General features: G+C 40.8%; 1 pseudogene; it reads left to right on the forward strand.

The window, feature by feature from the left end:
- The first annotated feature begins 23,251 nt into the window (after nt 1-23,251).
- Nucleotides 23,252-25,068, forward strand: LOC135595179 (ADP,ATP carrier protein 1, mitochondrial-like; annotated as a pseudogene).
- Nucleotides 25,069-26,187: the final 1,119 nt, after the last annotated feature.

Here is a 26,187-nt window from a genome sequence, read left to right on the forward strand (position 1 = left end):
CTTCCAGCACACTGCTCCTCCATTCAAGGTGTACACATACCCTGAATTCGACTTGCTATCATCGACATCAGACTGAAAACTTGAGTCAGTGAAGCCTTCAACCTTAAGGCAATTACCTCCATATACTAGTAAAAGATCCTTAGTCCTTCTCAAGTACTTAAGGATACACTTTTCTGCTTTTCAGTGCTCCAAGCCTGGATCCGCCTGATACCTGCTCGTGACATTCAGAGCATGCGCTATATCAGGCCTAGTACATAGCATGGCATACATGATAGACCCTATTGTTGAGGCATAAGGTATCATATTCATGTTCGCCCTTTCTTCTGGAATTTTCCATGTCAAACCTTTTGACAATGGTTTCTATGTACCTGGACTGGGACAAGCCAAGCATCCTCTTGGATCTATCTCTATAGATTCTAATCCCCAAGATATAGGATGCTTCCCCTAAGTCCTTCATGGAGAAGTGTCTAGATAACCAAGCCTTTACTGTGGATAGCATTCCTACGTCATTCCCAATGATGAGGATGTCATCCACATATAACACCAAAAAGGTGATAGCGCTCCCACTTACTTTCCTGTACACACAAGGCTCATCTTCGTTCTTAACGAAGTCATAAGATCTGATTGACTCATCAAATCTTATGTTCCAACTTCGGGAAGCTTGCTTTAGTCCATAAATGGATTTAAGCAACCTACACACTTTAACTGGGCAGTTCTTGGACACGAATCCTTCAGGTTGCATCATATACACCTCCTCCTCGAGGTTCCCATTGAGGAATGCGTTTTTCACATCCATCTGCCAGATCTCATAATCATAGTGTGCTGCAATAGCCAATAGAATTCTGATGGATTTTAGCATTGCTACGGGTGAGAAGGTTTCGTCGTAGTCAACACCTTGTCTTTGACGATACCCTTTAGCCACTAGCCTTGCTTTATAGGTCTCTACCTTTCCATCTACTCCGATCTTTTTCTTAAAGATCCATTTGCAACCGATGGGTACAATACCTTCGGGCGCATCAACTAGGTTCCAAACCTTATTGGAGTACATAGAATCCATCTCAGAATTCATGGCTTCTTGCCACTTCCCGGAGTCTATACTCATAATAGCCTCCTCGTAGGTCTGAGGATCAATATCCTCTACATCCTCTCCTCTAATATGTCCCACATATCTCTCAGGAGGATGAGATACTCTATCAGACCTGCGTAAAGTTGAAACTTGTGTATTAGGTACCTGAACAGACTCGGGCTGTAGAGTGGTGCTTGAGCTTGGTTCTCTAACTTCGCTCAACTCTATCATTCTCCCACTGTCTCCGCCAAGAATGTGTTCCTTCTCAAGGAACACTGCTCTCTTAGCTACAAAGACCTTTTGGTCCTCGAGATGATAGAAGTAATACCCACAAGTTTCCTTGGGGTGTCCCACAAATTTGCATCGCTTTGTCCTTGATTCTAACTTATCGGGGTTGTGTCTTTTAACGTGGGCAGGGCAGCCCCAAATCTTAACAACCTTAAGATCAGGCTTCTTCCCTTTCCATATCTCATATGGTGCAGACACTACCGACTTAGTTGGAACTCTGTTCAGTAGGTAAGCTGTGGTCTCTAGGGCATATCCCTAGAAGTAGGTCAGCGAAACTCATCATGGACCGTACCATATCTAATAACGTACGATTTTTCCTTTCAGAGACACCATTGAGCTGAGGTGTGTAAGGAGGTGTCCATTGGGATAATATCCCATGGTCCTTGAGGAACTAAGTAAACTCTGTACTTAAGTACTCACATCCTCGAGCTGATCGAAGAGTTTTGATACTCTTTCCAGTCTGGTTCTCCACCTCATTGTTATACTTTCTAAATTTCTCAAATGCCTCGGACTTGTACTTCATTAAGTACACATATCCATACCTTGAGAAATCATCAGTAAATGTAATGAAGTAGGAGTAACCTCCAATGGCATGAGTTGATATGGATCCACATACATCACTATGTATGAGTTCCAACAACTCAGTGGCTCTCTCTCCAGTTCCACTAAATGGAGAGTTAGTCAATTTTCCACGAATGCAAGGCTCACAAGTTGCATAAGACACATAGTCGAATGGATCTAGATATCCATCATTTAGCAACTTTTGAATCCTTCTTTCATGGATGTGACCTAGCCTACAATGCCACAGGTATGCACTGTTCAACTCATCTCGTTTCCTTTTGGACACATTTACATTCGTGATATGTGGAGTGGTGTCTAACATAAATAAACCATTATGCAATGTTCCTTTCGTGATGATCTTATCATCTAATAATATCGAACAACCATTGTTCTCAAAAATAAATTTATATCCACTAACTGTTAAACATGAAATGGAGATAATGTTTTTGATAATAGAAGGAACAAAATAACATGCATCTAATGCAATAAAAGCTCCACTAGGCAGATGTAGGGCGACCTCGCCAACAGCTAATACAGCAACTTTTGCTCCATTACCCATCTTGAGGTCCATCTCGCCTCTCTCTAGTCTCCTAGGCCTTGCCAGAACCTGCAATGAATTGCATATATGATAAGCACTACCGGTATCCAATACCCATGTGTTATCATAAGAGTTTGACAAATGGAGACTGATCATGAATGTACCTGAAGCTTCATCAAGCTTTTGTTTCGCCCTTTCTGCAAGGTACTCTTTGCAGTTTCTCTTCCAGTGCCCATCTTTACCATAGTGGAAGCACTGGCCTTTGTCATTTGCTGGGTCTTTCTTAGCAACCTTTGCTTTACCTTGTTTGCCCTTGCCCTTTCCCTTCTTAAGGGACCTTTCTCCTTTCCTTTTCTTTCTGGTCTCACCAGTGTAGAGAACTGGCTTCTCTTTCTTAATAGTACTCTCTGCCTCCCTCAACATATTGAGGAGCTCTGGGAGAGTCACCTCAAGCTTGTTCATATTAAAATTCATTATGAACTGTGAAAAGGAATCTGGTAGGGACTGAAGCACAATGTCCACACACAAGTTATCCTCTAGGACCATTCCTAGACCTGTGAGTTTCTCTATCCACTCAATCATCTTTAGGACATGGTTCTAAACCGGTGTCCCCTCAGTCATCCTAGCGCGAAAAAGGCTCTTGGATATCTTATATCGTTGAGTCCTTCCCTGTTCCTCAAACAATTTGCGGACATGTAGGAGAATGGATCTGGCATGCATCTTTTCATGTTGTCTCTGTAACTCTAGAGTCATAGAGCCCAACATATAGCACTGAGCAAGAGTGGAGTCATCAATGTACTTCACGTAGCGAGCGATCTCATCCTCGCTTGCCCCTTCTTCGGGCGTAGGCATCACTGTATCAAGGACGTACACGATTTTCTCCGCTGTGAGAACAATTCTCAAGTTACGGAGCCAATCCGTATAATTTGGACTAGTGAGGCGATTGACATCAAGTATGCCACGTAAGGGATTTGAAAGCGACATTTTCTGAAAATAAAGATGTAGCAGAAATGAATAACATGCAGATTTTGCAAGAAATAAACTATCAAGATATGGACTTCTATCTTAATATACTCCCACTATTTTACTAACGAGTCACGCGACACCCTCAGCACGTGAAACGGAAGTCTCCGGCAGACTTCTAGTGGGGATCGGGATCCAATCAGCGTCTTAGTGTAACCTCGAGGGACTCGACCAATCACACTAAGCCTAAAAGGTAGGCAACTCTTGCCGATCACAACTCCTTGTGATTCCCGTCCTGTTCAGCCTCCGAATCACCATGGCCTCGAGGGACTCGACCAACCATGATGCTCGGTTAAGTCAACACCTTCGTTACAAGATGAGTCTGATTTGATGATATACCCTCGAGGGACTCGACCAAGCATACCATGTCCTCAGGTCACCGGTGACATCTCTATGTCGTAAGCAAGATAGCGAATCGCGATATAGGTGAGTCTCGAGGGACTCGACCAACTCAACCTACACCGGGAATCGGTTCCTACTCATAACGATGGAAGGCCACGTGGGTCAATCTAATTGCCTCACGTTTACTGACTTAATATTATCGAGAGATGTTTCTATAATTTGGTCTCCTAATATGACATGTCACACCTATACATATTTAATATATATCTACATCGCATGCAAATATATATACATATCTAGTATGTGTATAAGCAATCACACCAGATGATCATGGACCACAAACTAATATGATTAGGCCCGAGCCAGTAGGCCTAATCACTCACATCAAGATCTATGTGTGCAACGGTGCATCTCCATGCCCTGTGATCGTCCATCTCGTCCTCGTCGGTTTCGTCGACATCTTGATGCATCTCCATGCATCACGATCGTCCGTCTCGTGGGTCACGCTGTCGCATCCACGCTCCCGCTGCGCCTCCTCATGTGATTACAACTTAATCATAGGCACGCAGGCCCGACAATAAACGAGAAATATAATGGAGGTTCGCAGACCTCAATAATAATAATCACAAGTACACACATCACACGGTCCATGATCATCCGTCCACACATCATACATCACATGTATAAATAATCATCATCATGTAGGACTACTAGATAATAATAAAAATAATAATCAACTAAACCTTTTAATTAATTAATATTTTTCTGAAATCAGGGACATGTAGGTAATTTCTCAATTCCTAAGGGTATTTTCATAATTTGGACAAAAGACAGAAACTGGAATTTCTCAAATTCACAGGGGCAAAACTGTCTTTTTGCCTAAAACCCTAATTCCCTCTTTCTGCTGCCGCTGCCGCCGCCGCCACCCTGCTGGCGGCGGCCTGTGCGGCGGGGCGAGGGTGCTGCCCTCGCCTGCAGGCGGCACGCTCGCTGGCGGTGCTGCCGCTGCAGGTGGGCTCCCCCTTCGGGCGTCGCTGCCTCCGTAGGCGGTGCTGTCCCGTCGGGCGGCCGCCCTTGTGGGGGTTTTCGCCCGCGGGAGCAGCGGCGGCAAGCGCCGCTGCCCGTGGGCTGCCAGCCCCGCCGGCAGCAAGCCTGCTGCAAGCAGGGCGTCGGCCGGCTGCTGCAGACGCAGCCCCTGCGCTGCCCGCCTTCGGCTGCGCTTCACGCACGTAGATCGAGGGCAGCAACTGTTGCTGCCCTTTCTCGCTAAACACAACACACGCAGTTCAAAACCAATCATTCGCACGAACAACCTAGCTCTAATACCACTGTTGGGAAATCATTGGGGGCGACATCATATGCGCAGCGGAAGAACAAGAAAACAAAAATCCCGGATTCCCAAAAAGATGTTCGTCGTCGTGCGAAGATTGGTGCGTAAAAATCCGCAAAACACAAAACTGCGTATAGAGATTATGTTACCTAGGTAGATCGTATATCCCTGTTTCCTTGCAGATCCTTAGGAGAGGGTGAAGGAGGTCAAGCGTCCTCCTCTCTAGCGGTGATCCACACAGCAGGGTTGCGACGACGCTCCTCAAAACTCCAGGCCTACTCTGAGGTGGAGAGGGAGAGGAGAATAGGAAAGGCAAGCAAAGACTCTAGCCTATGAGGCTGTGAATCCCTCCTATTTATAGAGATCCCGTGTCAAACCCTAATGGGTCCTTCCCTAATGGGTATTGGATCTGCATCCAATAAGATAAGGGCTCCATCGGATATCTCATATCCGAATCTCTACTCATCGCAATGCCTACCATATGTGTGTGACCCTCTAGGCCCAATATCGAGCTGGCCGTGAGTCATACCTGTCAGAACTCCTTCTAACTCAGTGAATTATTATCTCTGTAATAATTCACTCGACTCATCGACTACGGACGTACTAGGCCACTACGCCGTAGTCCCCAGACGATACAGGGGAATCCAATCCATTGGACCTGTCTGTCCTCAGTTACCATGTACCTATAGTCCCTCATTCATCTAATATCCCAGAGACCGTATATCGAGCATGGTGCTGTCAGACCCATACGGTTTCTACTCGAGTCTCGCTCTAATCGGATTCTCCCGGAGAACTCTTTCTCTCTCAACCCGAATGACCCTGGCCAGGGATTTGTCTGAGCAAGAACACATAGGATATTCCTCTCATGACGCCGAGAGTGGATGATCCTCTATTGACACTCAATAGCCCTCGTAAGGTCGACTACCACTCCCAATGACCAGCTGTACTAGATCTGGGGACAGCCAAACCTATAAGTCTGGTATCAAAGAGTGGAGCACTCATACAGGACATCCTTGGTGTCTCAAGTCTAAGGACCAGATACACCACTAGGACTACGGAATCGCTGTCTGACAATAAGGCATCATCAACCATCCAGCATTCCGTAAGCGGATCAATCAGTGAACTCATTCTCCAATGAGCACCTGTACTTTATCCCTAGTGTCCCTACACGAGCAGCTATGAGACCAGCTGCATCCATCATATGGACGGGTATACAGCACACCAGTCTATCCGGTTATCACGATGTCCCTCTCGAGTAACCTATGACCGGGATTATTTAGGATATGTGTTTAAAGGTGAATCGATCTCATTATCGTGATATCATCACGATCCGATTCCCATTGCGCAAATCCAAGGACATCACAATATATGTATGCATTTATGCAATAGTTATAAAGTGATATACGCCAAAATATAATAAGCAAAAAGATTATGTATCAAGTCACACGTGCCATCACTCACGTGATTGGCTTGTTGGGCACCTATGACTAGCAGGTTGCACCGCCCAGTCTCGCTCGGAGACTGAGCCCTGGCGGTCCTACCTCCTGGCTGGGGCGGTTGCACTGCCTAGTCTCGCTCGAAGACTTAGCCCAGGCGGTGCTACCTCCTGGCTTGGGCGGTTGCACCTCCCGCCGGAAATCAGGGTCCGAATGGGTTGATCCATTCGGCCCAATTTGGGTTTTTCAGGGGCCCAATTGCTCCAAGATTAAGTTAATGGGATCACCTCCCATTTCCAACTTAATCATTGTGCTAACTACGATTTTTCCTAAGACATTTACTGCAACTTGCTCCGGTGCGTCAATCGCTTCTTCCGGCGAGCTTCCGGAGAACTTCCGATGAACCCTCGGTGATGCTCCTGCGGACTTCCGGCAAACTCCTGGACTTGCGACGATTCACTTGGCGAGTTCCGACGAGCTTCTTTGGCAAGCTTTTGGACTTCTCGGATTTGTTCCCGCAGAACCTCCGACGACTGTCCGAACTTCTGTCGAACTCTCGAACTCCCAACGTGATCATTGTCTGGACTCCGGCACAACTCCTGCTGCATGTCTTTCTTCCATCGTAGTTAATCCTGCACACTTAAAACAAGACTTCGATCGAGACAATTAATCCTAAGCAATTAACCAAGTTGTCCGGCATGTCATTGGTCCCTCGACACTTCGTCCGATTCTTCGGCGCATCGTCCTCTCCTGCAACCTATTGCCCAATCGGCCAGTTGACTCCACAACTCCGATATCCTTGGCACAATACCCGCTCTTCTTGGCCCGAAGCCCAAGTCCACGGTCCGAAGCCTTCTGTTGATACGTCGACCGATCCACCAGCCCGACGTCCAATCTTCTGACATGTTCCTCCGGCACAACATGATTTTCCTGCTTTAATTGTCTCATCCTGATCGAAGCATCCTGCGTCACTCAAAACGCAGATTAAATCATAAATATATATCAAGTAGTTTCATCATCAAAATACGAGATTCAACAATCTCCCCCTTTTTTATGATGACAACCACTTGATGACGGAGTTAAACTTAACTCCCGGAGTTTAAACAAACTCCCCCTATCAATATGCCATATTGATAGAATCTTGAATTCAAACTGAATTCAATTCATTGCAATATTCATCATGAATACTTGCAACACGTCATCATGAACTGATGCATAAAGTTATGCATAACATCATACTTCTCCCCCTTTGTCATCAACAAAAAGGAGAAGTCCAACTATTCTTGTGTTTGGAATATTAGTTTGACTTATTGCATGAAAAACATAATATCAATTTTTATCATCATGTAGTTTTGAAGCCAGAAAATTTAGCAAATGTTACATCATGCTTAGAACATTCAAGCTATCAAGTTTTAGATATGCAAGTTTTACAGCATACAAGATAGCACTTTTAAGACATGCAAGCTAGCAATGTTACAACATTTTAGAACTTGCAAGCTAGCAATTTAGATATGTTCAAGAAGGTTACTCTTGCTTCTTGAAATATGCAAGTTGCAAGCTAGCAAATTTTTGCTTCCTTTACAATGTTTGAGCTCGTAATTTTGCTTCCATTGCAAGGTGTAAGTTTAGCATGTTTAATTTTCTTGAGACAGCAACTATTTGCTTCTCTTTATACTACAAGCCAGCAATTTTTATGATATGCAAGTTTTACTACATACAAGCTAGCAAAAATTTCGAAAGCAAATGCAAGATAGCTTTCTTGTGTAAGCTTATGATTCTTGCTTCCTATTGCAATGTGCAAGTTGCAAGTTTTGCTTCTTGAGATAGGCAAGATAGCACTTTTGTAATTTTTGTTTGGCAAGCTTATGTTGTTCAAGATAACAAGCTCTTTCTTCTCTTTTGAGAAGTGTCATTTTTGCTTTCTTTGCAAAGTGCAAGCTAGCAAAATGCCAAACTAGCAAGAGATAATGTTTTACATGAGGCAAGCAAACAATTTGGCAAGTGTTACATTTGCATCTTCTCTTTAGAGGAGTGTAATTTTTGCTTTCATCTTGAATTGTGCAAGCTAGCTAATTTGCCTCTTTTCATGATGTCCACGCTAGAAATTCTTGCTCCCCCTTTATCATTGTCAAAAAGAAGGGAAGACCCTTTTTTTTTTCAGTTTTCAGATTATGACAAAGGTAAGTATCAATTTTATTTGTGCATCATTATATATTTAAATTAAAACATACACAATTTCAAAAACCTTATTTTTCATGCACAATACCTGAAAAATAAATCAATCATCATTAATGGGTATATCATACATGATACTCAAACATTAAAATTTTTAAGCATTTATCAACATGTTGATCATGATACCAAACATTCATCATTAAAAGCATTCATGATACATATTATATGCAATACATTATGTACATCATTGTCATAAGTATTGCATGCATCATTTCAAATTCATGAATATTTCATCATTGCATGCATCATGCCAAATTATAAAATATACAATCATCATTAATGCATGATTCCCAATCATCATTTATTTTGTAACATGATGGTACCAAATTTGTCAAATTACATTCTACCATATATGATCGAAACTTCTTATTTGTATATATCAAAACAAATTAATGAATATTTCATGTATTCTTATCATCACATAAGGAATATCAAGAAGAATTATTAGGTGATGAGATAAACATTTCATGAATACAAGGAATTGCATAAAAATCATATCATGAAAGATTAGAACATGTGAATACCAAAAGATATGATTTCTTTTTTAAAAGCCTACTCCATAATTAATCAAAAGAAAATCTTAGGAGAACGATTAATGAAAAAATCTTGATTCATAATAAATCTTAATTTGTAAATATCACGGAACCAAGATCATGATTTTGGATAAAACTCATTCAAATTCAAATCACCAAAAATCATTTTTATGGTTCACAAAATTCGTAACATAAGTAGATTCATGATTTCATTGATAATATATTTTCTCCTTTTTTAAGTATTTCATTTTAAGTGATTGATTTCATGTTAGCATACTTTTTCATTTATGTTAAACATGCATCAATGTTTAGGATTGAAAAATGAATTTCATCATAAAACCATCAAGATCAATAGATTCTCAAAAATGAACTATTATGATCAAGAAAATCCAAAAATGAAATTTAACACTTTCATGCATTCGGACAAGGTTTTGTTTTAGATTTTCAAGTTCAATCATGAAGATAAAACATGCTCATGATCATAAAAAAAATTTTGTATCCAAAACACATAATTTCCAACATGTAATAGTGTAAAATCATCATGGCAATTAAGTGATTTGAACATTGAATCAAGAAAGTCCGAAAAATAATCTTAACAAGTTCATGCATTCGAGCACATTTTTGCCATAGTTTTTCAAATACACTCATGAAAATAACACATGCTTATCATCATGTATAGCTTAAAATCTCATGCATAAAATTGTTAATCAAAATATTTAATATTACATCATTATGCATTTCTTCAAATCAAACATAATTTTTTTTTAATCAAAATCGAGAAATAACAATGGAAATCAACGTAATACACATTATTACTTCTTAACCATGATTTCATATTTTCAATCAAAATCATTTTATTTGTTTACCATAAAATATGCACTATTATCATTTTCGAAATTACATAGCATGATCATAATTTTTTTTTTAAACATATAATTTTTAAGAAAATTAATTCTAAACTAAAAAGAAAATACATCATGAGAGCATCAAGTAATTTCAAAATAAATTAGGGGGATTTCGATTACCTCATCATTGAAAGCGGTTAAGGCGTAGTTTGCCACCTCGCCTTTCTTGATTTTCTCCTCGTCTTCAGAGGAGCTCGATTAATCCCACTTTGTGTTCTTCTTCTTTGGCCTCTTCCTTCGTTCAAGTTTATTATTTATTTTAGATTTTTGTTTAATAAACTTATTAAGATTTAGTGTTCGAAATTCAAGTTCATCATTGTCCTCATCACTTGAGTCATCGCTCAAGTGGTATTCATTTGTCCGGAGTTCCAAATCCTTCCTATTTTTTGGAAGGTGATTTTGTTTATCATGTTCATCATGTGCATTGTGCACCATTTCATATGTCATCAACGAACCAATTAGTTCTTCAAGTGGTAGGTTGTTTAGGTTTTTAGCTTCTTGTATTGTAGTTACTTTTGAATCCCACTTCTTAGAAAGAGAACGCAAAATCTTATTTATGAGTTCAAAATCCGAAAAACATTTTCCAAGAGCTCTTAAACTATTGACGACATTCGTGAAATGGGTGTACTGTTAGGACTCTAGCTTGGAGAGTCCTAATTGAGAGGGACATTCATGTAAAACTGTTAGGACTCTAGCTAGAAGAGTCCTAATTGAGAGGGACATTCTGTTAGGACTCTAGCTAGGAGAGTCCTAATTGAGAGGGGCATTCATGTAGGAGGTTTTTTCTTAGAGAAGAATTAGGAGTTGTAAGGGAATAGGAGTCTTGAGTAGGAGTCCTATTAGGAGTTGGTTAGAAGTAAGAGTCTTAAGTATGAGTCCTATTAGGAGTTAGGGTTTAGAAGCCCTATAAATAGCCATATATTCCTTCTCTTTTGATAGGCAATAGATGAATCTTTTCTGCAGCCTTTGAGCAGTAACTTGGAGGGAGGAACCCCTATAGAGTTCCAAGGAGGCCGATCCCCTAAAGAGATCAACCCTAAGTTAAGAATCTGCAAGGGTTCTAATACTTGGTATCAGAGTAGCATTCTTGGCATCTCGCTGCCCTTCCACTGCCATCCATCAGCCCTCCACAACTGCCCAAAGCAATTCCCACAATTGCTTAAAAGATCGTCGCCGAATTCCGCCATCATCTCCACCACCGCGGATCATCCTTTGATCTCCCCGTGAATTGCAACAGGTTCTGGTTTCCTACCTTTCTGCTGCTGTAATTTAGTTATCCTTATTCGAAAATCCAAAATAAAAAAACTGTTCCTATATTGCTGCATAAACCTTTCGTCACAAAGTTTTCATCTATACGATGAAAGATACATTGCAGAATTCCAGCCGCATAGTACCATCTGTTTGATCTTGCTACTATGCTTTTTCTATCCAAATTTCTATGAAATTTTATGACATCTTTGACACTTCCTAACAGCAGATTTCCCTTTGGTTTTTTCAAAAAATTCTCAATATAAACCATTGATCTTTTATATCAAATCTGCTATACTTGAAAATCTGCACTGTAAAATTTCAGCCGCATAGCACTGTTTGTTTGATCTTGATACTACATTGTTTCTATCCAAATCTCTATAAAATTTTTATGATAGCTTTGACACTTCCTAACAGTAGATTTCCCTTTGGTTTTATCAAAAAATTCACAATATAAACTGCTGATCTTTTACGTCCAATCTGCTATACCGAAAAATCTGTGCTGCAGAAAATTTCAGCCGCATATTGTTGCCTTAACCCATCTATTTGCAATATTTTTTGAATGAAATTTCTTATACACTTCATAGATCATCTTGGCTTCCATCTAAGATTGATCTATTAAGAAATTCATCTCTAAAATCGATTTTATGTTGCTGCAAATTTTCGTCGTAACCCGCTGAAATTTTTCGACGAGAATTCTGCAATCGCAACTTGCACCAATTTCCTTGCTGTTATACTGCCGAAATTTTCTTAATTAAATTAGATATCCTTGCTGTCATATAAATTGTGATTTTTCTATCAATTCCCTCCTCAATTCTCTCAAGTTTTTGGTGGAAATTACGTCGAGAAACCGTTGTTTCTTTAACGACAATTCTACTCTTACAAGACAGCACATACTTGCTGCAACTTCCACTAATTTCTATCAAACCTTTGCTACCATCTACCACAGATCCAAAACATTCATCCATAGCCCTAAAACTCCACTAAACCACACCCTCAAACTGCACCCAAAACAGCCACAAAACAAGCCTAAATCATAGCCTACATCCATCGATCCACCAATCCTTTCGACCATCACTTCTCTCAACTATACATGCATTTAACCTGACAACAAAAGAGAGATCTTAACATCATAGATTTAGAGGCATATACTATGACATCTAAGGAGGCAATCAATGCTAAATTCGAAGCCTTGGAGGCACGAATGTAGGATAAGATTCGGACGCTCTTTACCGAACTCAGATTGGGCCGACCACTAAGCCCGAAAAAATCATATCACGGAGAGAGCTTTGCCCAATCGCACCAGGCTCGAAGAGATGAGTTCCAAGGGAGGGGAGGCTCTATGACTGAACCCAACTATCCATGCATGAGAGTGGACTTCCCTAGATGGGAAGAAGGAGACCCGATTGGTTGGATCTCGCGCGCGGAGCGATATTTTCAGTACCACAAAACCGCGGATGCATCTATGGTGAAAATTGCAGCTATACATCTTGAAGGGGATGCTATACAGTGGTTTGACTGGTTTGAACATACTTATGGAGTCCTTTCATGGCAACAATTTAAAGAAGGACTGCTGATCCGCTTCAGACCAACCGATTACGAGAATATTGATGGACAACTAGCAAAGATCCGACAAACTTCCACCATTCAGGAGTACCAAACCAGGTTTGAAAGGTTATCTAATCAAACTCATGATTGGTCTCAAAAACAGCTATTGAGGACCTTCATTGACAGCTTGAAGCCGGAGATCCGAGGAGAAGTTAAAGCGCGACAACCATATACGCTTATGGCAGCCATCTCTTTCGCACGACATCAAGAGGAGCAATTGAACCATGAAGCTCGGAGGACTAGGGTCGCTCCTCAACCAGTAATATTGAAGCCCTCAGCCCCCCCTACTATTGACCAAGTCCCTACACCAAAAAGGTTAACAAGAGAAGAGCTTCGGGAGCGATATGCGAAGGGGTTATGTTGGCATTGTGACGAGCCGTGGAGCCGTGAGCATCGCTGTAGTAAAGGAGGACTTTTTATGATTGAACCGATAGAAGAAGAGGTCCTTGAACATTCAGAAGAGAGCCTTGAATATGAAGAAAAAGATGCAGAAGAAGAGCCACAATCGACCGAAGTTACGGTACATACACTAGCTGGCTACGCAAACCCGCAAACGATGAAAGTTGGAGGCCTTCTCAAACAACAACCGATCACTGTTCTCATCGACACGGGCAGCACTAATAACTTCCTAAACAGTAAGGTTGCTGTCCATATGAACTTACCTATTGAGAATTGCAGCAGGTTTGTCGTTAAGGTCGCCAACGGACGGATTTTGAAGTGTGATCATAGGTGCCCGCAAGTGAAATTGTTGCTACAGGACCAAGAGATAATTGCATATTTCTTCCTCCTCCCTCTTGATGATCATGAGGCCATACTCAGAATTAAATGGTTGATGACATTAGGTGATATTTCTTGGAATTTTATGCAACTATTTATAAAATTTTACAGTAAGGAGAAACAGGTGATACTGCATGGGAAACGTGAGGGCGACGTAACGATGATTTGCACACAACAAATGGAGAAGGTTTTGCATAAAGCATGCAGGGGCTTTTTGGTACAACTTGAGCAACAAATTAAAGGAGAGCCAATAGAATTTGAAGTTCCAAACCTATTTCCTTTGCTTGCTGAATTTTCAGATATATTTGACGAGCCGCACAACCTACCTCTTACTCGTCGGCATGATCATTGTATAATGATTTTTCCAATCAAATCTCCAGCAAATACTCAGCCATATCGGTATCCACATCTCCAGAATGATGAAATAGAATGGATTTTAAAAGAGATGCTTGAAATAGGAGTTATTCGGCCAAGTTGCAACCTCTACTTTTCACCGGTGCTACTTGTATACAAGAAGGACGGAACATGGCGAATATGCGTTGATTACCGAGCTCTCAATGGCATAACCATCAAGAACAAATACTTTATTCCAATAGTAGATGAATTGCTAGATGAAAGGGAGCACAAACTTCATAAAGCTGGACCTTCGATCCGGGTATTATCAAATACGAGCGTATGAAGAAGTCATACCGAAAATCACCTTTCGAACACACAATGGCCACTACGAATTTTTACTTTCTTCAACAAAAGGTGAAATATCTTGGGCATATCATATCAGAGGAAGGTGTGATGGTGGACCCCTTCAAAATTGAAGCAATGCAAAACTGGCCTACCCCGAGAAACATAAAATTGCTACATGGCTTTTTGGGTTTAATAGGCTACTACCGTAAGTTCGTGAAAAACTATGGAAAGATCAGTGCACCACTTACTTCCTTACTCGAAAAAGATGTCTTCCAATGGTCGGACAGAGCCTCCACTACCTTCGACAAACTTAAGGCAGCCATAACGACGACGCCGGTGCTAGCGCTACCAGATTTCAACCGACCCTTCATCATTAAGGCCAATGCATCTGGAGACAGAATGGGAGACGTTCTCATGCAAGATGGTCGACCACTCACATACATTAGCAAGACATTGTCTCCCCCCTATCAAAACATGTTAACATATGATAAGGAGATGCTCGCCATTGTGCACGCAGCAACGAGGTGGAGATCGTACTTGATCAGGCGATACTTTCAAATCAAGACCGACCATAAAAGCCTAAAATATCTCTTGGAGCAGAAGATATCTTCCCCCGAGCAGCAAAAATGGATGCACTTTCACAGCTACTTGAGCAAGCTGAATTTTTGATCGTTTTACTTCTAACCAGCGACTTCCTTGAGGATATTAAGATGGAATGGCAGGAAGATTCGGAGACCAGTAAGATACAAAAAAAATTAGAGGAAGCACCAAGCTCCGTGGCTCATTACAATCGGGACTCAAAAGAATTATGCTATAAGGGACGCATTGTGCTTGTGACAAATTCTACTTTCATCTTCAAGAGTAGATTTTAGACAAAGTTATTCCATATGCAGGGTACTAAATTAAAAAGGAGTATGACATATCACCCACAAATCAACAGCCAGACGGAAGTTTTAAATAGGTGCTTGGAGACAGCCCAAAGCCACCCACCAAATATGACTACCCAAAGAGAACTCCAGACCCAACCAAGTGCCATTATTGATCGACGGATCGTAACTCGACGACGACAACCCACTAATGAAGTGCTAATACAGTAGGCGAACCTACCAATAGAAGATGCCACTTGGGAGAACTATGACGACTTAAAGATCAAATTCCCAGAATTCACGAATTATCAGCCTCGAGGACAAGACTGATTTGAAGAGGGCGGGTCTGTTAGGACTTTAGCTTGGAGAGTCCTAATTGAGAGGGACATTAATGTAAAACTGTTAAGACTCTAGCTAGGAGAGTCCTAATTGAGAGGGACATTCTGTTAGGACTCTAGCTAAGAGAGTCCTAATTGAGAGGGGCATTCATGTAGGAGGTTTTTTCTTATAGAAGAATTGGAGTTATAAGGGAATAGGAGTCTTGAGTAGGAGTCATATTAGGAGTTGGTTAGAAGTAAGAGTCTTAAGTAGGAGTCCTATTAGGAGTTAGGGTTTAGAAGCCCTATAAATAGCCATGTATTCCTTCTCTTTTGATAGGCAATAGATGAATCTTTTCTGCAGCCTTTGAGCAGCAACTTGGAGGGAGGAACCCCTATAGAGTTCCAAGGAGGCCGATCCCCTAAAGAGATCAACCCCAAGTTTAGAATCTGCAAGGGTTCTAACATGTACATGTCGTCTATAGCCTCGCTTAGTTGCATTCGAAAAAGCTCAAAATCATGCAATAAAATGTTAACTTTCGAGTCTTTGACTCTACTAGTTCCCTCGTGTGTGATTTCAAGTGTTCGCCAAATGTCAAAAGCCGTTTCGCACGTAGAAATCCGATTGAACTCATTTTTGTCCAAAGCGCAAAATAAGGCATTCATAGCCTTTGCGTTTAAAGAAAAATACTTCTTCTCCAAATCCGACCATTCGTTCATCGATTTAGAGGGAAGTTGAAAATTGTTTTCAATGATATTCCATAAATCCAAATTCATAGAAATCAAGAAAACTCTCATTCGAGTTTTCCAATAAGTGTAATCCAATCCGTTAAACAATGGTGGACGAACAACCGATAAGCCCTCTTGAAAGCCATGAAGATCCATTTCTCTCGGGTGTAAATCCGAAATGAGAAATACCGGGCTCTGATACCAATTGTTAGGATCAAGAGCACTAAGAGGGGGGGGTGAATTAGTGCAGCGGAAATCTTTCTACGATTAAAACTACGTTCGTACGATAAAAGCGATTTCGGTGTGAAAGCCGATTCTAAGATTACTTTAACTTAAGATCAAGCGAGATGACGTTAAAATAAATCTATGAAGGCAATTTGCAGTTATGATGGAAATCAGAATATAAGCGCAAACTGAAATACGATGTTCGTACGATAAAAGCGATTTCGGTATGAAAGCCGATTCGCAAACCACTTTAACTTGAGATGAAGCGAGATGCAGTTAAAGCAAAGATATAAAGGCAGTTTGCAGTTATGATGGAAATCAGAATGTAAGCACAAACTGAAATATGATGTTCGTACGATAAAATGGATTTGCGTCTAAACGCCGATTCGGAAAGCACTGAACTTTTGAAACACGTTCGTAAAAGCACAGAAGGCAGTAAGTTATTGAAGAGGTTTGCAGTAAAGATAAGATGCTGAAAGTAAATGTAAACCGAGATTTAGAGTGGTTCGGTCAATCTTGACCTACTCCACTTTTGGCTTCCTCCACCGACGAGGTCACCGATGTCAACTAGAGGCCTTCCTTTAATAGGCGAAGGCCAACCACTCTTTTACAGTTTCACTCCTTTTGACGGGCTTAGGAGAAAACCCTTACAGAATTTCCTTTCCTCTCTTAACAGATTAGAACTTGAAAGAAAAGAGGAAGAAGAACTTTCAACTCATACAACACTTTTGAAATCTAAAAATCACAAAGTAAAATTAGAATTTCGATGGTTTTTGGGTTGCCTTTCAGTGTTGAAAGGGTGGGGTATTTATAGGCCCCAACCCAGTTTGAATTTAGAGCTCAAAACTGTCAATTCCCAAAATTTCAGGATCTGGCGGTTGCACCGTCTGACTGGGGTGGTTGCATCGCCTGGCAGAGCTCGAAGACTGAGCCTCTGGGCGGTGCCACCTCCTGTCAGGGGTGCTTGCACCTCCTGCCAAAGCTCGAAGACTGAGCTCAGGCGGTGCCACCTCCTGACTGAGGCGATTGCACCGCTCAGCCAGAGCTCGGAGACCGAGCCCAGGCGGTGCCACCTCTGTCAGGGGCGGTTGCACCGCCCAGTCTCGCTCGGAGACTGAGCCCAGGCGGTGCCACCGCCTGGCAGAAATCAGGGTCCGAATGGGTTGATCCATTCGGCCCAATTTGGGTTTTTCAGGGGCCCAATTGCCCCAAGATTAAGTTAATGGGATCACCTCCCATTTCCAACTTAATCATTGTGCTAACTACGATATTTCCTAAGACATTTACTGCAACTTGCTCCGGTGCGTCAATCGCTTCTTCCGGCGAGCTTCTGGTGAACTTCCGTCGATCATCCGATGAACCCTCGGTGATGCTCCTATGGACTTCCGGCAAACTCCTGGACTTGCGACGATCCACTTGGCGAGTTCCGACGAGCTTCTTTGGCAAGCTCATGGACTTCTCAGATTTGTTCCCGCAGAACCTCCGACGATTGTTCGAACTTCCGTCGAACTCTCGAACTTCCAACGTGATCATTGTCTTGACTCCAGCGCAACTCCTGCTGCATATCTTACTTTCATCGTAATTAATCCTGCACACTTAAAACAAAACTTCGATTGAGACAATTAATCCTAAGCAATTAACCAAGTTGTCCGGCATGTCATTGGTCCCTCGACGCTTCGTCTGATTCTTCGGCACAGCGTCCTTTCCTGCAACCTATTGCCCAATCGGCCAGTTGACTCCGCAACTCCGATATCCTTTGCATAATACCTACTCTTCTTGGCCCGATGCCCGAGTCCACGGCCCGAAGCCTTCTGTTGATACGTCGACCGATCCACCGGCCCGACGTCCAATCTTCGAACATGTTCCTCCGGCACAACATGATTTTTCTGCTTTAATAGTCTCATCCTGATCGAAGCATCCTACGTCACTCAAAACGCAGATTAAATCATAAACATATATCAAGTAGTTTCATCATCAAAATACGAGATTCAACAACAGACTGGTGTGCTGTATACCCGTCCATATGATGGATGCAACTGGTCTCATAGCTGCTCGTGTAGGGACACTAGGGATATAGTACAGGTGCTCATTGGAGAATGAGTTCACTAATTGATCCGCTTACGGAATGCTGGATGGTTGATGATGCCTTATTGTTAGACAGCGATTTCGTAGTCCTAGTGGTGTATCTGGTCCTTAGACTTGATACACCAAGGATGTCCTGTATGAGTGCTCCACTCTTTGATACCAGACTTATAGGTTTGGCTGTCCCAGATCTAGTACAGTTGGTCATTGGGAGTGATAGTCGACCTTACGAGGGCTATTGAGTGTCGATAGAGGATCATCCACTCTCGGCATCATGAGAGGAATATCTCATGTGTTCTCGCTCAGACAAATCCCTGGCTAGGGTCATTCGGGTTGAGAGAGAAAGAGTTCTCCGGGAGAATCCGATTAGAGCGAGACTCGAGTAGAAACCGTATGGGTCTGACAGCACTATGCTCGATATACGGTCTCTGGGATATTAGAGGGATGAGGGACTATAGGTACACGGTAACTGAGGATAGACAGGTCCAATGGATTGGATTCCCCTGTATCGTCTGGGGACTACGGCGTAGTGGCCTAGTACGTCCATAGTCGATGAGTCGAGTGAATTATTACAGAGATAATAATTCACTGAGTTAGTAGGAGTTCTGACAGGTATGACTCACAGCCAGCTCGATATTGGGCCTAGAGGGTCATACACATATGGTAGGCATTGCGATGAGTAGAGGTTCGGATATGAGATATCCGATCGAGCCCTTATCTTATTGGATGCAGATCCAACACCCACTAGGGGAGGACCCATTAGAGTTTGACAGGGGACCTCTATTAATAGGAGGGATTCAGAGTCTCATAGGCTAGAGCCTTTACTTGCCTCTCCTATTCTCCTCCCCCTCTCCACCTCAGAGTAGGCCTAGAGTTTTGAGGAGCGTCGTCGTAGCCCTGCTGTGTGGATCACCGCTAGAGAGGAGGACGCTTGACCTCCTTCACCCTCTCCTAAAGATCTGCAAGGAAACAGGGATATACGATCTCCCTAGGTAACACAATCTACTCTATACGTAGTTTTAAGTTTCGCGGATTTTGCGCACCAATCTTCGCACGACGACGAACATCTCTTTGGGAATCGGGGATTTTGTTTTCTTGTTCTTCCGCTACGCATATGATGTCGCCCCCAAGATTTCCCAATAATTAGAACTTGCCAAGTGGATTGTCGCAAGTCCAGGAGTTTGCCTGAAGTTCGCCGAAGCATCGTCGAAGGTTCGTCGGATGTTCGCCGGAAGCTCGCCGGAAGAAGCGATTGATGTACCAGAGCAAGTTGCAGTAATGTCTTAAGAAATATCATAGTTAGCATATATATTAAGTTAGGAATGGGAGGTGATCCCAATAACTTAATCTGGGGGCAATTGGGCCCTTGATAAACCCAAATTGGGCTGAATGGATCAACCCATTCGGACTATAATTCCTGCTAGGCAGTGGCACCACTAGGGTCGGCGGTGGCACCGCCCAAGAGATGGTCTCCCAGGAAAGCTGGGCGGTGCAACCGCCTAGGTTAGGCAGTGGCACCGCCTAGGCTCAGTCTCCGAGCGAGACTAGGCGGTGCAACCGCCCCTGTCAGGCGGTGGCACCGCCCAAAGGCTCAGTCTTCGAGCTGCCAAGCGGTTGTACCACCCCAGTCAGGAGATAGTATCGCCAAGACCCCGAAAATCCGGGAAAAGACATTTTTGAGCTCCAAATTCAAACCAGTTGGGGGCCTATATATAACCCACCCTTTCGTGTATGAAAGGGCACCAAAAATCCAATCTTATTCTGTGATTTTTAGAGCTCAAAAGTGTTATAAAGGCTAGAAGTTCTCCTCCCTCTTTTCTTCCAAGTTTTGATCTTTTAAGAGAGGAGAGAAAAGTTTGTAAGGGTTGTCTCCTAAGTATGTCAAAAGGAGTGAAACTTTAAAAGGGTGGTTGGCCTTCGCCTATTGAAGGAAGGCCTCTAGTGGACGTCGGTGACCTCATCGGAGGAGGAAGCCAAAAGTGGATGTAGGCCAAGATTGACCGAACCACTCTAAATCTCGGTTTGCATATACTTTCTGTTCTCTATCTTAACTGCAAACTACCTCCATAGCTTTACTTTAACTACACTTCGCCTTATCTAAGTTAAAGCAACTTTCGAATCGGCTTTCTTACCGAAATCATCTTTATCGTACGAACATCGTTTTAAATCGTCGAAAGTTTTCCGCTGTACTAATTCATCCCCCCCCTCTTAGTGCTCTTGATCCTAACACTCCTCCGATGAGATCACTAGTGTCTACTAGAGGCCTTCCTTCAATATGTGACGGCCAATCACTTTCTACACCCCTCTTCTCCTTTTCACGGGTTTATGAGACAACCCTTACAAGCACTCACACTCCTCTTATAGAATTCTAAACTAAGAGTGGAGGAGGGAATTTTTAAAGAGATTGTAGCAGTGTTTTCTTACTTTTGAATACTCTGTGCTTGTGTGCTTTAACCAGGGATAAGAGGAGTATTTATAGGCTTCAAGTTGATTCAAACTTGGAGCCTAAAACTTTCCCATCCCGGGTTCCTTGAGCACGGGCGGTACTACCGCCTGCGCTTGTCACGCCCCTCAAAATATCCATGATATTAAAAAATTCATCACAAACCAATCTAGGATCCAAACTAACATTTGAGGAAACTGAAAAACATTCTATCAAATTCACATCTATAAAACCTGTGCAGTTTATAATCATATATCACATCACTCGTTAATTCACATTTATGGTAACCCAAGCCAACTTGATAAACATGAACAACATTTATAAATCCACAAGCTAAATAAATTATACAATCAGAACTCCAATTATTCACCACAAGTTCATATCATCATAAACTAGACTTAACATTCCGAAATTTCAAATAAGAGAGATCTTCTAACACTTTTACACAGTTATACAATAATAACATAATAATCAACAAGACTTGCCCATAATTCTGAATAGCTCTTCATTGCCTCAGCCCAATTCAAAACATCTCAAAGAGTAACAACTTGACCTGAAAGATTTATATAACAACGGAGTGAGCTAAAAATAGCTCAGCAAGTGACAAAGCATATTCAGAACAAAAGGAACGATTTCAAACAAGTAAGATATCATAATGCAAGGCAAAATACAAGAATTCTCAAACATACCATCTCATTAGATATAAAATCATATGTGTCATGTCATTCAAAACATATTTGGTTCATAACAAATGGAGCATAGAGTAATTGGAGCATATCAATAGCGTATGAAATGTTCCGGAGCATATCAAAGAACAAATATGAAACAGAAGCTCAAATGTCGAATTTGACGTTGCATTCATATCATTCTTATCCAACACATGTATAGAAACACATAACCAAAGCTCTGGATATCATATCAAACATACAGAAAGTGAAGTGGGACCATAACATAATATGGTATATCCATTTCTGAATAACCACCAAACATAAGTCTCCCACGTCTAGGAGCTCCATCCACCCACGTCTGAGTGAAGTCATAAGGGCCGGCAAAGTATCACAGGTTCTATGTATAACTCCCTTCACCATTTCTAGCAAAGGTTTACAATATCCCACAAACACCATAGTACAAAAGAATAGTATAAACAATAAATAGCACATATCGGAAGCACACGCGGAACAACAAAACATACATGTGCCTTTATGAGTCAATACAAAATAAGCAATAATCTTTCACAATTGCATTCAGATTTGAAAGGAAACGAAAGCAAGAGCACGCACGGATTCCAAGCAATCACAACAGCTCAATTCAAATAAGAAGGTTAGATGAATTCGATATCCAAATGTTAGAGTAATGCATTTCGACGGTGAGCATGTTCCTATCATATGTCATTATGTTGAATCTGTATATGCACAATTATTTTGTTTTGATCAGATTCTTTATGGATTTAATATTGCCCAAAGGCATCTCTGTTTGCAAGATAGCACGCCCGACTAGCAACATCTCAAGCAGTGAACACACCAACGTCAGATACTACTAGTCAGAGATCAGTTTGACTTGTTGGAGGGCTTTTATCATAAATTATATGAAAGGTCCAGCTAGTAGCAGTGTATGCATCTGTATTTTGGTCGGTGTTTGTGTCGTCGCTATGAAGCAAAGCTCTTAAACCAACAGTTCATTGGAGCGGTGGGCTTAAGGAAACAATGCAAGGCTCAGACTAGTGATACTATCTAGCTTTTCTAGTAAAAGTCTGTTTGTGCGCACGGTTGCTTTCTTAGATGACCTTTTTTCACAAATACATATTGACTTTGCAGAGTACTAAGAATTCATTTTATGTGATTGTATCTTCATAACCCATTACCTGTCTGATTCACATCACTGCTGTATCATCATCACCATGGTCTCAGAGTTGTTTTCCTCAAATTGCAAACAGAAAAATTAATTACTTTTAATTTAATTAAAATATTATGTTTTACAGAAATAGAAGATTCATATAAAAATAGAAGATTCATATTAATTACTTTCCCACTCAGGTAGACTTATATGTGGTTGTGTTACATATTTATGCAATTTAACCCCAAACATTTGTTCATATAAAAATTACCATAAAGGTGCATACAACTGGTGAATTTAAGTTTGCATCTGCTTCTTAAAGTGTCTGGACATTAGCAGGCTGGTTTTGGCTCGTTTTTTTATGGCCTTGTAACTACTTTGTTATTGCTTTTTTTCTCTCAGAATTTCTTCTTGCTGTGTCATTATACATTTCTCTTCTAACATTCTTGTCACTGTAGGTGATATTTGTCTCAAGTATCAAAAAGATGATATAGCAAGCATAAGTCTTCATTAACTGTGATTTCAATGTAACTGCCTTACATATTGATCTGTAAGTTTGTCAGCATAGCAGTGGTGACTAAAATTGCTGAATCTGTGTGTAACCATCAAACTTCACGCTGCTTGGTTATGGCTTTTGATGCAAGTCCTACCTCCTCAACCAGTTGTTACAATGTGGAAATGGAACATCAGTCAGTTGAATTAGTCAGTTATAATTTGTACATAAGAGAATGTATAATTTGTCTAGTCAGATTATAATCTATGAAACAAATGGCAATATGTAGAAATTGATTTATTGTTTCACTTTCTGGTATAAAAATTATCTTTCTTACCATCATGTGTATTGTGCTTTTCCATCGCTTTAGTTCTACTTACCAAAGGGTTTATTGCTTCCAGGCTCTGAACTTTGCCTTTAAGGATTACTTCAAGAGGATGTTTAATTTTAAGAAAGACAAGGATGGATACCGGAAATGGTTTGGTGGCAATCTTGCTTCGGGTGGTGCTGCTGGTGCTTGTTCCTTGCTTTTTGTATACTCTCTAGACTATGCTCGTACGCGTTTGGCAAATGATGCAAAGGCCGCGAAGAAGGGTGGGGGAAGGCAATTTAATGGTCTTGTTGATGTTTACCGGAAGACCCTGAAGTCCGATGGCATTGCTGGACTCTACGGAGGATTTAATATTTCATGCGTTGGGATTATAGTGTATCGTGGTCTTTACTTTGGAATTGTACGACTCTTTGAAGCCAGTACTCCTCACTGGAAGCCTGCAGGTAAATCTTGGCCTTGTTTGCAAATTCTACTTGCTTCAGATTCTATCTTTCGGTGAAATATTAGATGTACCTTTTTTTCGAAACTTGGTTCCTAAATTTTATAAGATAATCTTTAATACAGGTAATACACGGCCTTACTTTTCAGAAATGTAGATATAGCAGTTGGAGTATACATTTTTTACTTTAAGATATGTTATTCTCTGTTGCAATGGATTTTTTACTTTTTAACTATTTATCAAACTGATTGCAGGATAGTTTCTTTGCGAGCTTTGCCTTGGGTTGGTTGATCACCAACGGAGCTGGCCTTGCATCTTATCCTATTGACACGGTAAGGAGAAGAATGATGATGACCTCCGGAGAAGCTGTCAAGTACAAGAGCTCTCTGGACGCTTTCTCCCAAATTCTGAAGAACGAGGGAGCCAAGTCCCTGTTCAAGGGTGCTGGTGCAAACATCCTCCGTGCTATAGCTGGTGCCGGTGTGCTTGCTGGCTACGACAAGCTGCAGCTGATTGTCTTTGGGAAGAAATACGGCTCTGGTGGTGCTTAAGGACGCATCATCATTTTTTCCCATATGATGACGATTTTTATTTCAGTATACATGCATCTCCGTGCGAGAAATTCTTGGACGTCAATAATTTTTGGTAGTGGGAGATCCTCCCTACAATTTTCGGGTGGAGTTCTGTTCTCCGAAACCTTGATTAGCCTATTATGATTATTAGATACTGCTTTCGTGAAGTTGCGATGATGGCGGAGTGATGATGTCTGTGTAACCGTTATTATTAAATATTTAATTTAATAATAATATAACTGTTATCATTAAGATTTATAATTCATTATCATGAATTTCTTCATTAATTATGGTTTAAATGATTTCAATTTTTTATTCTTTAAACATGAAACCGTTATTATTAAATTAAATATTTAATATCATTAAAGTTCTTTGGTCCAAACGTTACAAATCTGAATTAATTCTTGAACGTTATGATTTGGTGATAATAAATGTTCTTGATGGGAGAACATATATATATATATATATATATATATATATATATATATATATATATATATATATATATATATATATATATATATATATATATATATGAGGATTTTGGTCCCTGGGCTCAATCATCTCTTTGAAGCGAAAGGCTTTCCTACACCATCTAAAGTGAGAGTTCTTAGCCGAGAAGAACCAAAGTTCAAGAAGAAACCTCTGCAGAAATTCTTGGCGACAATGGCTGGAGGTACGCTATTTCGTTTCCACATTTATTGTGTTTCTATTACAATGATTTAGAAACACAAGTTGGCTTCATTAAAATTTCTTACATTTGGTATCAGAGCCTTTTGACCTCTGCCTTGATACGAAAGAGTTTTCATTTTTTTATGCCATGAAAATGATTTGATTTTGGTTTCTTCTTGGAAACTTCTTAATATATTTTATTGAAAATCATAAGGAAATATCATTTTCAACATTTTAGTTGATAAAATGCTCATATTATGTATGCCTATTTAGTTATATTAAATTATACTTATGAGCAAATTTTTTATGTTTAAAATATCTAGTGATCCATATAATCTTAATTAATTAAGAATTAGCCACAGCATCCTTAATTAATTAAAATTATATATAAAGTTAAAATAACGATCACATAAGTAATTAGACATCATATTGTGATTGATTATATTTCGTATAATAATTATTATCCCATAGGATCTTTTATTATATTTAATATAATTAATCAGGATAAAATATCAGATTATTTTCATAATTTACCCACAGGGATTATGAATTGGAATATAATTTGATAGTTTTATCATAAAGACCATATGAATCTATTTGAATTAAGAATTTAG

Source organism: Musa acuminata, chromosome BXJ1-10 (assembly GCF_036884655.1).
Source record: "Musa acuminata AAA Group cultivar baxijiao chromosome BXJ1-10, Cavendish_Baxijiao_AAA, whole genome shotgun sequence".
NCBI classification, from domain to species: domain Eukaryota; kingdom Viridiplantae; phylum Streptophyta; class Magnoliopsida; order Zingiberales; family Musaceae; genus Musa; species Musa acuminata.